Source organism: Globicephala melas, chromosome 1 (assembly GCF_963455315.2).
Source record: "Globicephala melas chromosome 1, mGloMel1.2, whole genome shotgun sequence".
Classification (NCBI taxonomy): domain Eukaryota; kingdom Metazoa; phylum Chordata; class Mammalia; order Artiodactyla; family Delphinidae; genus Globicephala; species Globicephala melas.
The window spans coordinates 114,592,464-114,602,536 of NC_083314.1; positions in this window are offsets into that span (position 1 = coordinate 114,592,464).

The following is a 10,073-nucleotide window of genomic DNA, read 5'->3' on the forward strand; positions in this document are numbered from 1 at the left end:
TGCCTCCTTTGTCATGGATTAGTTGACCATAGGTGCGTGGGTATACCTCAGGGCTTTCTATCTTGTTCCATTGATCTGTGTTTCTCTTTTTGTGCCAGTACCATATTGTCTTGATTACTGTAGCTTTATAGTATAGTCTGAAGTCAGGGAGTCTGGTTCCTCCTGCTCCACTTTTTTCCCTCGTGACTGCTTTGGCAATTGGGGGTCTTCTTGTCTCCATACAAAATTTAAGAATGTTTGTTCTAGTTTTGTAAAAAATGCCATTGGTAATTTGATAGGGATTGCATTGAATCTGTACATTGCTTTGGGTAGTATAGTCATCTTCACAATATTGATTCTTCCAATCCAAGAACATGGTATATCTCTGCATCTGTTGGTATCGTCTTTAATTTCTTTCATCAGTGTCTTATAGTTTTCTGCATACAGGTCTTTTGTCTCCCTAGGTAGGTTTATTCCTAGGTATCTTATTTGTTTTGTTGCAGTGGTAAATGGGAGTGTTTCCTTAATTTCTCTTTCAGATTTTTCATCAGTAGTGTATAGGAATGCAAGAGATTTCTGTGCATTAATTTTGTATACTGCAACTTTACCAAATTCATTGATCAGCTCTAGTAGTTTTCTGGTGGCATCTTTAGGATTCTCTATGTATAGTATCATGTCATCTGCAAACAGTGACAGTTTTACTTCTTCTTTTCCAATTCGGATTCCTTTTATTTCTTTTTCTTCTCTGATTCCTGTGGCTAGGACTTGCAAAACTATGTTGAATAATAGTGGCGAGAGTGGACATCCTTGTCTTGTTCCTGATCTTAGAGGAAATGCTTTCAGTGTTTCACCATTGAGAATGATGTTTACTGTGGGTTTGTCAGCTATGTCCTTTATTATGTTGAGGTAGGTTCCCTCTATGCCCACTTTCTGGAGAGTTTTTATTGTAAATGGGTGTTGAATTTTGTCAAAAGCTTTTTCTGCATCTGTTGAAAATGAGCATATAGTTTTTATTCTTCAGTTTGTTAATATGGTGTATCACATTGATTGATTTGCATATATTGAAGAATCCTTGCATCCCTAGGATAAATCCCACTTGATCATGGTGTATGATCTTTTTAATGTGTTGTTGGAGTCTGTTTGCTAGTATTTTGTTGAGAATTTTTGAATCTATTTTCATTAGTGATATTGGTCTGTAATTTTCGTTTTTTTGTAGTATTTTTGTCTGGTTTTGATATCAGGGTGATGGTGGCCTCATAGAATGAGTTTGGGAGTGTTCCTTCCTCTGCAATTTTTGGGAAGACTTTGAGAAGGATGGGTGTTATCTCTTCTCTAAATGTTTGATAGAATTCACCTGTGAAGTCATCTGGTCCTGGACTTCTGTTTGTTGGAAGATTTTTAATCACAGTTTGAATTTCATTACTTGTGATTTGTCTGTTCATATTTTCTATTTCTTCCTCGTTCAGTCTTAGAAGGTTATACCTTTCTAAGAATTTGTACATTTCTTCCAGGTTGTCCATTTTATTGGCATAGCGTTGCTTGTAGTAGTCTCTTAGGATGCTTTGTATTTCTGCGGTGTCTGTTGTAACTTCTTTTTTATTTATAACTTTATTGATTTGAGTCCTCTCCCTCTTTTTCTTGTTTGTTTTTTTTTTTGCAGTACGTGGGCCTCACACTGTCGTGGCCTCTCCCGTTGCGGAGCACAGGCTCCGGACGCGCAGGCTCAGCGGCCATGGCTCACGGGCCTAACCGCTCTGCGGCATGTGGGATCTTCCCGGACCAGGGCACGAACCCATGTCCTCTGCATTGGCAGGCAGACTGTCAACCACTGCGCCACCAGGGAAGCCCTCCCTCTTTTTCTTGATGAGTCTGGCTAATGGTTTATCAAGTTTTTTTATCTTCTCAAAGAACCAGCTTTTAGTTTTATTGATCTTTAGTATTGTTTTCTTTGTTTGTGTTTCATTTATTTCTGCTCTGATCTTTATGATTTCTTTCCTTGTGCTAAGTTTTGGTTTTGTTTGTTCTTCTTCTCTAGTTCCTTCAGTTGTAAGGTTAGATTGTTTATTTGAGGTTTTTCTTGTTTCTTGAGGTAGGTTTGTATAGCTATAAACTTCCCTCTTAGCACTGCTTTTGCTGCATCCCATAGATTTTGGATCGTCGTGTTTTCATTGTCATTTGTCTCTAGGTATTTTTTGATTTCCTTTTTGATTTCTTCAGTGATCTCTTGGTTATTTAGTAACATATTGTTTAGCCTTCATGTGTTTGTTTTTTTCCCTTTTTTTCCCCCTATATTTGATTTCTAATCTCATAGCATTGTGGTCAGAAAAGATGCTTGATATGATTTCAGTTTTCTTAAATTTACTGAGGCTTGATTTGTGAACCAAGATGTGATCTATCTTGGAGAATGTTCCGTGTGCACTTGAGAAGAAAGTGTAATCTACTGTTTTTGGATGGAATGTCCTATAAATATCAATTAAATCTATCTGGTCTATTGTGTCATTTAAAGCTTGTGTTTCCTTATTTATTTTCATTTTGGATGATCTGTCCATTGGTTGTAATTGAGGTGTTTAAGTCCCCCGCTATTATTGTGTTACTGTCTATTTCCTCTTTTATAGCTGTTAGCAGTTGCCTTATGTATTGAGTTGCTCCTATGTTGGGTGCATATATGTTTATAATTGTTATATCTTCTTCTTGGATTGATCCCCTGATCATTAGGTAGTGTCCTTCCTTGTCTTTTGTAGCATTCTTTTTTTTAAAGTCTATTTTATCTGATATGAGTATTGCTACTCCAGCTTTCTTTCTTTTTTTTTTTTTTGGTACGCGGGCCTCTCACTGTTGTGGCCTGTCCCGTTGCGGAGCACAGGCTCCGGACACACAGGTTCCGCGGCCATGGCTCACGGGCCCAGCCGCTCCGCGGCATGTGGGATCTTCCCAGACCGGGGCAAGAACCCATGTCCCCTGCATCGGCAGGCCGACTCTCAACCACTGCGCCACCAGGGAAGCCCTCCAGCTTTCTTTTGATTTCCATTTGCATGGAATATCTTTTTCCATCCCCTCACTTTCAGTCTGAATATGTCCCTAGGTATGAAGTGGGTCTCTTGTAGACGGCATATATATGGGTCTTGGTTTTGTATACATTCAGCAAGCCTGTGTCTTTTGGTTGGAGCATTTAATCTATTCACGTTTAAGGTAATTATCAATATGTATGTTCCTATGACCACTTTCTTAATTGTTTTCGGTTTGTTTTTGTAGGTCCTTTTCTTCTCTTGTGTTTCCTACTTAGAGAAGTTCCTTTAGCATTTGTTGTAGAGCTGGTTTGGTTGTGCTGAATTCTCTTAGCTTTTGCTTTGTCTGTAAAGCTTTTGATTTCTCCATTGAATCCGAATGAGATCCTTGCTGGGTAGAAAAATCTTGTTTGTAGGCTCTTCCCTTTCATCACTTTGAGTATATCATGCCACTCCCTTCTGGCTTGTAGAGTGTCTGCTGAGAAATCAGCTGTTAACCCTATGGGAGTTCCCTTGTATGTTATTTGTCATTTTTCCCTTGCTGCTTTTAATAATTTTTCTTTGTCTTTCATTTTGGCCAATTTGATTACTATGTGTCTCGGCGTGTTTCTCTTTGGGTTTATCCTGTATGGGACTCTCTGTGCTTCCTGGACTTGTGTGGCCATTTCCTTTCCCATGTTAAGGAAGTTTTTGACTATTATCTCTTCAAATATTTTCTCAGGTCCTTTCTCTCTTTCTTCTCCTTCTGGGACCCCCACAATGCAAATGTTGTTGCATTTAATGTTGTCCCAGAGGTCTTTTAGGCTGTCTTCGTTTCTTTTCATTCTTTTTTCTTTATTGTGTTCCACAGCAGTGAATTCCACCATTCTCTCTTCCAGGTCACTTATGCGTTCTTCTGCCTCAGTGATTCTGCTATTGATTCCTTCTACTGTATTTTTAATTTCAGTTATTGTATTGTTCATCTCTGTTTGTTTGTTCGTTAATTCTTCTAGGCCTTTGTTAAACATTTCTTGCATCTTCTCAATCTTTGCTTCCATTCTTTTTCTGAGGTCCTGGATCATCTTCACTGTCACTATTCTGAATTCTTTTTCTGGAAGGTTGCCTATCTCCACTTCATTTGGTTGTTTTTCTGGGGTTTTATCTTGTTCCTTCATCTGGTACATAGTCCTCTGCCTTTTCATCTTGTCTATCTTTCTGTGAATGTGGTTTTTGTTCCACAGGCTGCAGGATTGTAATTCTTCTTGCTGCTGCTGTCTGCCCTCTCGCTTTTAGCTTTTCACCGTTGAGTAGTCTATTGGCTGTGAGTTTGTCATAAAGAGTTTTTATTATATTGGGGGGTGTTCCTTCCTCTTCAATCTTTTGGAATAGTTTGAGAAGGATAGGTATTAGTTCTTTATATGTTTGGTAGAATTCCCCAGTGAATCTATGTGGTCCTGGAATTTTGCTTGTTGCGAGTTTCTAAATTACTGATTCAAATTCATTACTGGTAATTTGTCTGTTCGTATTTTCTATTTCTTCCTGTTTCAGTCTTGGTAGTCAGCAGTTTAGCTCCTTGTTCTAGGCTGTGTATTTGAGATTGAAGAATATGTAAATTAAAAGACAATTTTAAAGCTGCTGCCTCAGAGCTAATTTTCTCATGGAAGAAACATGTAAGGAAGCCTGTTCTTATTTTACCTGAGTTGTGGCATTTTATGTAAGGACATTGGGAAGTAATTTTCTTTGTTTAAGAACAAAATAATAAAATGGAACGTAAGCTTATAATTGTTTGTATTGGTTAGGAATCTGGTTTAAGCAAAAAAGGAATTTTTTAGTTTATTTTTTCAGCCATAATTTCTTCAAATACATTCTCATTACTCATCTTGCTCTCTCGTCTCCTTCTGGAACCCCTATAATATGAATGCTGGCATGTTTAATGTTATCCCATAGATCTCATATGTTGCTTTCATTTTTTTTTTATTTGTCTTTCTGTCTGCTGATCTGAATGAGTGACTTCCATTATTCTCTCTTCCAGATCACTTATGCATTCTTCTGTGTCATTTAGTCTGCTATTCATTGCTTCTAGTGTGCTTTTTATCTCAGATATTGAATTATCTATTTTTGATTGGCTTTTTATATTTTCTACTTCCTTGTTAAAATGATTTGTGTTTAGATCAATTCTCTCCTCTAATTCAGTTAGTGTATTTATTGCAAAGGTTTTGAATTATTTGTGTGGTAGATTGACTGTTTCTGTTTCATTATTTAGTTTTTTCAGGGGTTTTCTCTTGCTTTTTCAATTGAGAGTAGTTCCTTTTTATTTTACTTAACTTTATCTGTCTCTATGAATTTAGGTGAAATAGTTATCTGTTGTGGTCTTGAAGGGGTATTCTTATGTAGGAGCATCCTTATGTAGACTGTGTTTGCCCAGTGCGTTTGGTGGGAGGGCTGGATTTGATGTGGACCCCAGCTGACTTTCCTCAGGGTGTGCTGACCACTATCTCCTTAATAGGTGGTGTGGCTGGTGATGGAGCAGCTAGAGCCTGTGCAGGGTGTGAGGCACTATTTTCTCTTTGCTCAGTGGCTATCACTGCCTGCTTAAGGGCCTATCTGCTTCCAAGTTGCTGGAGTGGAATCCCTGAGTGTCAGGTTTGAGCTGACTCTGTTCCGTTTAAGTGTGTGTTTTTGCTTCTCTCTGCACTGGGGCCTTTGCCCCAATAGAGGGAGGTGCTGAAGCAGTTTGAATTTGTGTACTTACAGAGATTTGATCGGCTGCTTGTGTAGGCATCTGTGGCTCTGTTCAGATGCAACCCCCAGTCATGTCTTTTCCCCTGTTGTGGCTGCCCCAGGTCTAGTGCTAGTCTGTAGCATGGAGTGGGTGGGGCAGGAGCATTTGCTCAGCTAAAACTGGGTAGGGCAAGGTGGTCTCAGGAATTCTGGTGGCCATGGTGCCAGGAGTTTGGGCTGCTTCTGGGGTGCTGTTTATGTAAGTGCTAACAGTGCTGCTGCTGCTGCCCCACCTGGACCACACCCTAGGCCCCTGGGTCACCTGTGCATCCCTAGATCGAGTCTTTTCCCAGGTCCTGGCTGCTATAGACCCAGCATCAAGCTGTGGCGTGGAGTGAGGGGGGCTGGGGTGTTCACTTGCCTCAGATTAGGTAGTGGAGAGGCGGTAGCTGCTAGGGCAGGCCTCTTTCCGCCCTGCCTGGGGGCAAACCAGCACCGGTGCTCTCTCACCAGTGGAGTCTAGGCTTCCCCAGTCTTTCTATCTGTCCCAGCAGTTCTCCAAGTAGTCAAGGTGGCTTGTCTCTTATGCGTTGGACCCCAGGACTGGGACACCCACTCATTCCCCAGGAGGAATATCTGCCTGTGTGATGTCCCTTTTCCTCCTAATCCCCTCCTAGGGGCAGAGGTCCCGACCTCATGCTTTTCTTCCCACCCTACCCAATTCCGTGTAAATCTTTTCTGCAGCCTTTGTTATATAGGAGTCCTGCTGCAGGTTTCCAGTTAGTTTCCCATGAGAGTTATTCCACTTGTAGTTGTTTTTTTGATGTGTTTGTGGGGGAGGTGAGCTCCACATCATCTTACATTGCCATCTTGAGCTCCTGTATATGGATAACTTTGAATACTAGGTAAGAATAGAAAATAGTAAATGTAAATCCCATGAGGCACAACTGAAAATCAGCTTTGTTGATTTTATATAGTAGTTAATTTATAACACTGAGATACATGTTGTGGATATATGGTTGCATGTATAATTTTATAGATACTTAGGGTCTACTTTCATTCTTAAGTATATTTCTATTGATATAATCAGTATGTCAGTCTGTTTTAGATGAATTCTTATCTTTTAGGTAGTTTTGGATATGCTTAGCTACTTCTCTCAAAGATAAATGTGTATGTCGAAGGCAAGATGCATATTTTTTTTCTCAGTAGAGACCTAATAAAATGATGAGCATTAAAATGTGTATTGCCTTAATTAGGAATGTGATGAGATAATGGAGGGTAACTAAACTTCAAACAGATCGGTGATACATCCTAATAGTATTTATTTACTCTGTGTGAGAAGGGAAGGTAGAGGTCAAGAGAAGAAAGAACTATTAAAAAAGAAATTTGTATTGCTTGAGCGTTTAGTATCTGTGGATATTATATTATTGAGCACTGGTTAACTTCGGGCACTAATTCTATTCTGCATTCCGTTATTGTTTTTAGAATGAAGTACAAAAATAGTTCTTTTTCTATGCATTTCTATAAAAGGACTGGTTTCACAGCAAAGATTGTGGTGCCAGATAGATACACTGTTTTTAAAGGTATGGAATGACTTTGGGGAAAGATTCTTATTTTAAAATGAGCTAAACTTATTAAAATATAGTTAAGTTTAATTAGTTTTCTTAATACTGGGCCTGTTAGATAAAAGCTATTAGTATTTTACTTCTTTCCAAAAGCTGATCTTGTAAATTCTCTTTACACCTAGTTTAACCATCTAGAAACAAAGTAGTCTTATTATTCCTTCCCTCCTTAGGATCTTATGGTGACATACTCAGCTTAATTTAGCTGATGGGGGCATGCAGAGCATTATATGAACTAGGCCTGTGCATTTTCCTTTTTCCATATGGATTTTCTACACTTAGACTGACTCTAAGACCATGGATTAATTTTACTGGGATTTAATTTAATTTAGAGGGATTTGAAAACTGTGACAAATTTACCTGATTCTATTGATAGAAATTAATACAATGGAAATTTAAAAAGTTTTTATATAGTTTTAAATGTTACACTCCATTTACAGTTATCACAAAATACTGGTTATCTTCCCCATGTTGTACAATACATCCTTGTAGCCTATCTCACACCCAGTAGTTTATACCTCCCACTTCCTCACCCCTATATTGTCCCACCCCTCCCTCCCCACTCGTAACCACTAGTTTGTTCTCTATATCTGTGAGTCTGCTTTCTTATTTTAAGTTCAAAAACCTCCTACAGAACTGTATCCCTCTGATATGGAAGCTCAGCAGTTTAGTTTCTATGTTCCAGACTGTGTGTTTGAGATTGAAGAATATGTAAATTAAAATACTTTTTTCTAAAGCTGTTGCCTTGGAGCCAATTGTCTCATGGAGAAAACGTGCAAGGAAGCCTGTTCTTATTTCACTTGAGTTGTGGAATTTTATGCAAGGACATTTTGAAGTAACTTTCTTTATTTAAAATCAAAATTAAAAATGGAACCTATGTTGGTTAAGTTCCATTGGTTAGGAATCTGTTTTAAGCAAAAAATGAATTTTTTAGGTTATGTTACTGAAAAGTTCAGGAATATGTTATCTGTCTTTGTCGCTGCCTCCCTCACGTTGACTTTATCCTCAGACTCTGTGTAGAGGCAAGATGACGACCAGCAATGCAGATCCTCTCAGGTTCAAATCCAGCTCAGAAGAGAACCTATATTCTTTAAGAGTCTGAAGGCGAGTTCTAGACTTGATTCTTGCTGGTCTTAGTTGGATCCAGTGTTCCTCTCTGAACCAGTTCCATGGTCAAGGGAATGGACTTCCACAATCACTTTAGATCTGAGTCATTTGCCTAGCCTTGGGGCTGGGATTGGCATCAACCCCATGAAGGCACAGGGAATGAAAGCAGGCGGAGTAGTTCTTCACAGGAGATTCAGATCACTGTTCACAGAAAATGGGTAAATGTAAGCTGTGGCAAAAACGATAAATGCCTAAAGTCACTTGTGCCAGTGACTTTGCATTTGGTTTATCTTTTTCAGAAACAAAACTCATAATTTCTATTGGAGTAGCATGTCCATTAGAAGGCACATCTAGCTGATGATGACAGAAACTTAAAATAACCATGGCTTAACAAGATGGAGGCCCCCCCACCCCAGGTAGGCAGTCCAAGACTGAATTAGCATTTCCATGACAAAACCAACGCCCCTTTGAATTGCTGCAGCTCCTGCAATCACATTTGCATTCCAGGATGGAAGGAAGAAAGCAAATAAATGAGTGTCCATCAATTGTCTACCTCCCTTTTACTGGAAGGTCCAGCTCAACAACTTCTACTTGTACCTCACTGGCCAGAACTTGGTCACATGGCCATGTATACCTGTAAGGATGTCTGGGAAATGTGCTTATTTAGATCGGTACAATGCCACCTCTAATAATAACTCAATAGGTGTTTTGTTAGTAAGGAAGAACTAGTGAAAGGCTATTAGGTAGATAGCTAGTGGTCTTTCTACATGTGTTAACTCATTAACTGATATGGATGCCATCTGAGGTTTAACAACCCAATGCATTTTATACATTTACGACTTAAAACACATTTTAGAGGTAGATGGTAAGATGAATAATGGAACTAATATATACCCTAAAATTAGTAACAGGGTGTTCATTGAATGAGTATCAAACAAGGAAGTCAAAAAAAGAGTTAAAGATGATTCTGACTTATCTGTCTCTTGAATACTTGGCTGTAGTGATGCCTTTGCCTAAGATAAGGAACATAAGAGGAGTGCCAGGTTTTCAGCAGAAGTTAAAGCGTTAAGTTTTGGACATTGAACACTATAAATGCTGGCATCAGATGACCTTTCGGGTGATGTCATTTGTTCACCAGCTGCGCATTTTGATATCTATTGTGCATTTTCTGGCAGAGTACAGAGAACTAGATACTTTAGAAATTTTCCGCTTCCCTCAGTCCCTCTCTTTCAACTTGTGATCTAGGTGCCTGAAAATCATGGAAAGTTGGGTCCAAGGAACCTTTAACTCCAATTCTATAGCTTAGAACAAGAGAGAGGTCTTTGTGGAGTCAAGCATGGGTTGCGTATTTTTCATTATCCTAAGTACTGGAAATACATCTATTAATAAGGAAAAAAATGCCTTCAAGCTATGCTTTGTTATCATTACTTATTTATCAATCCCTATTTTTTCATGTCATACTACACTAAATTCCAAAGACAAGGAATTCCACAGAGCTTAGTGGAATTTTGTATGGGTGCTGTAATTTAATTATAAACAGTGAACAAATGCTAAACAGTCTAAGGCAATTTGAAATATAAATAAGCAGTACATTCATGGGAGCTACTGTTGCTCAAGGTAAATATTAATTGTTGCTAGAATGAATAAATAGTTCTTCTGT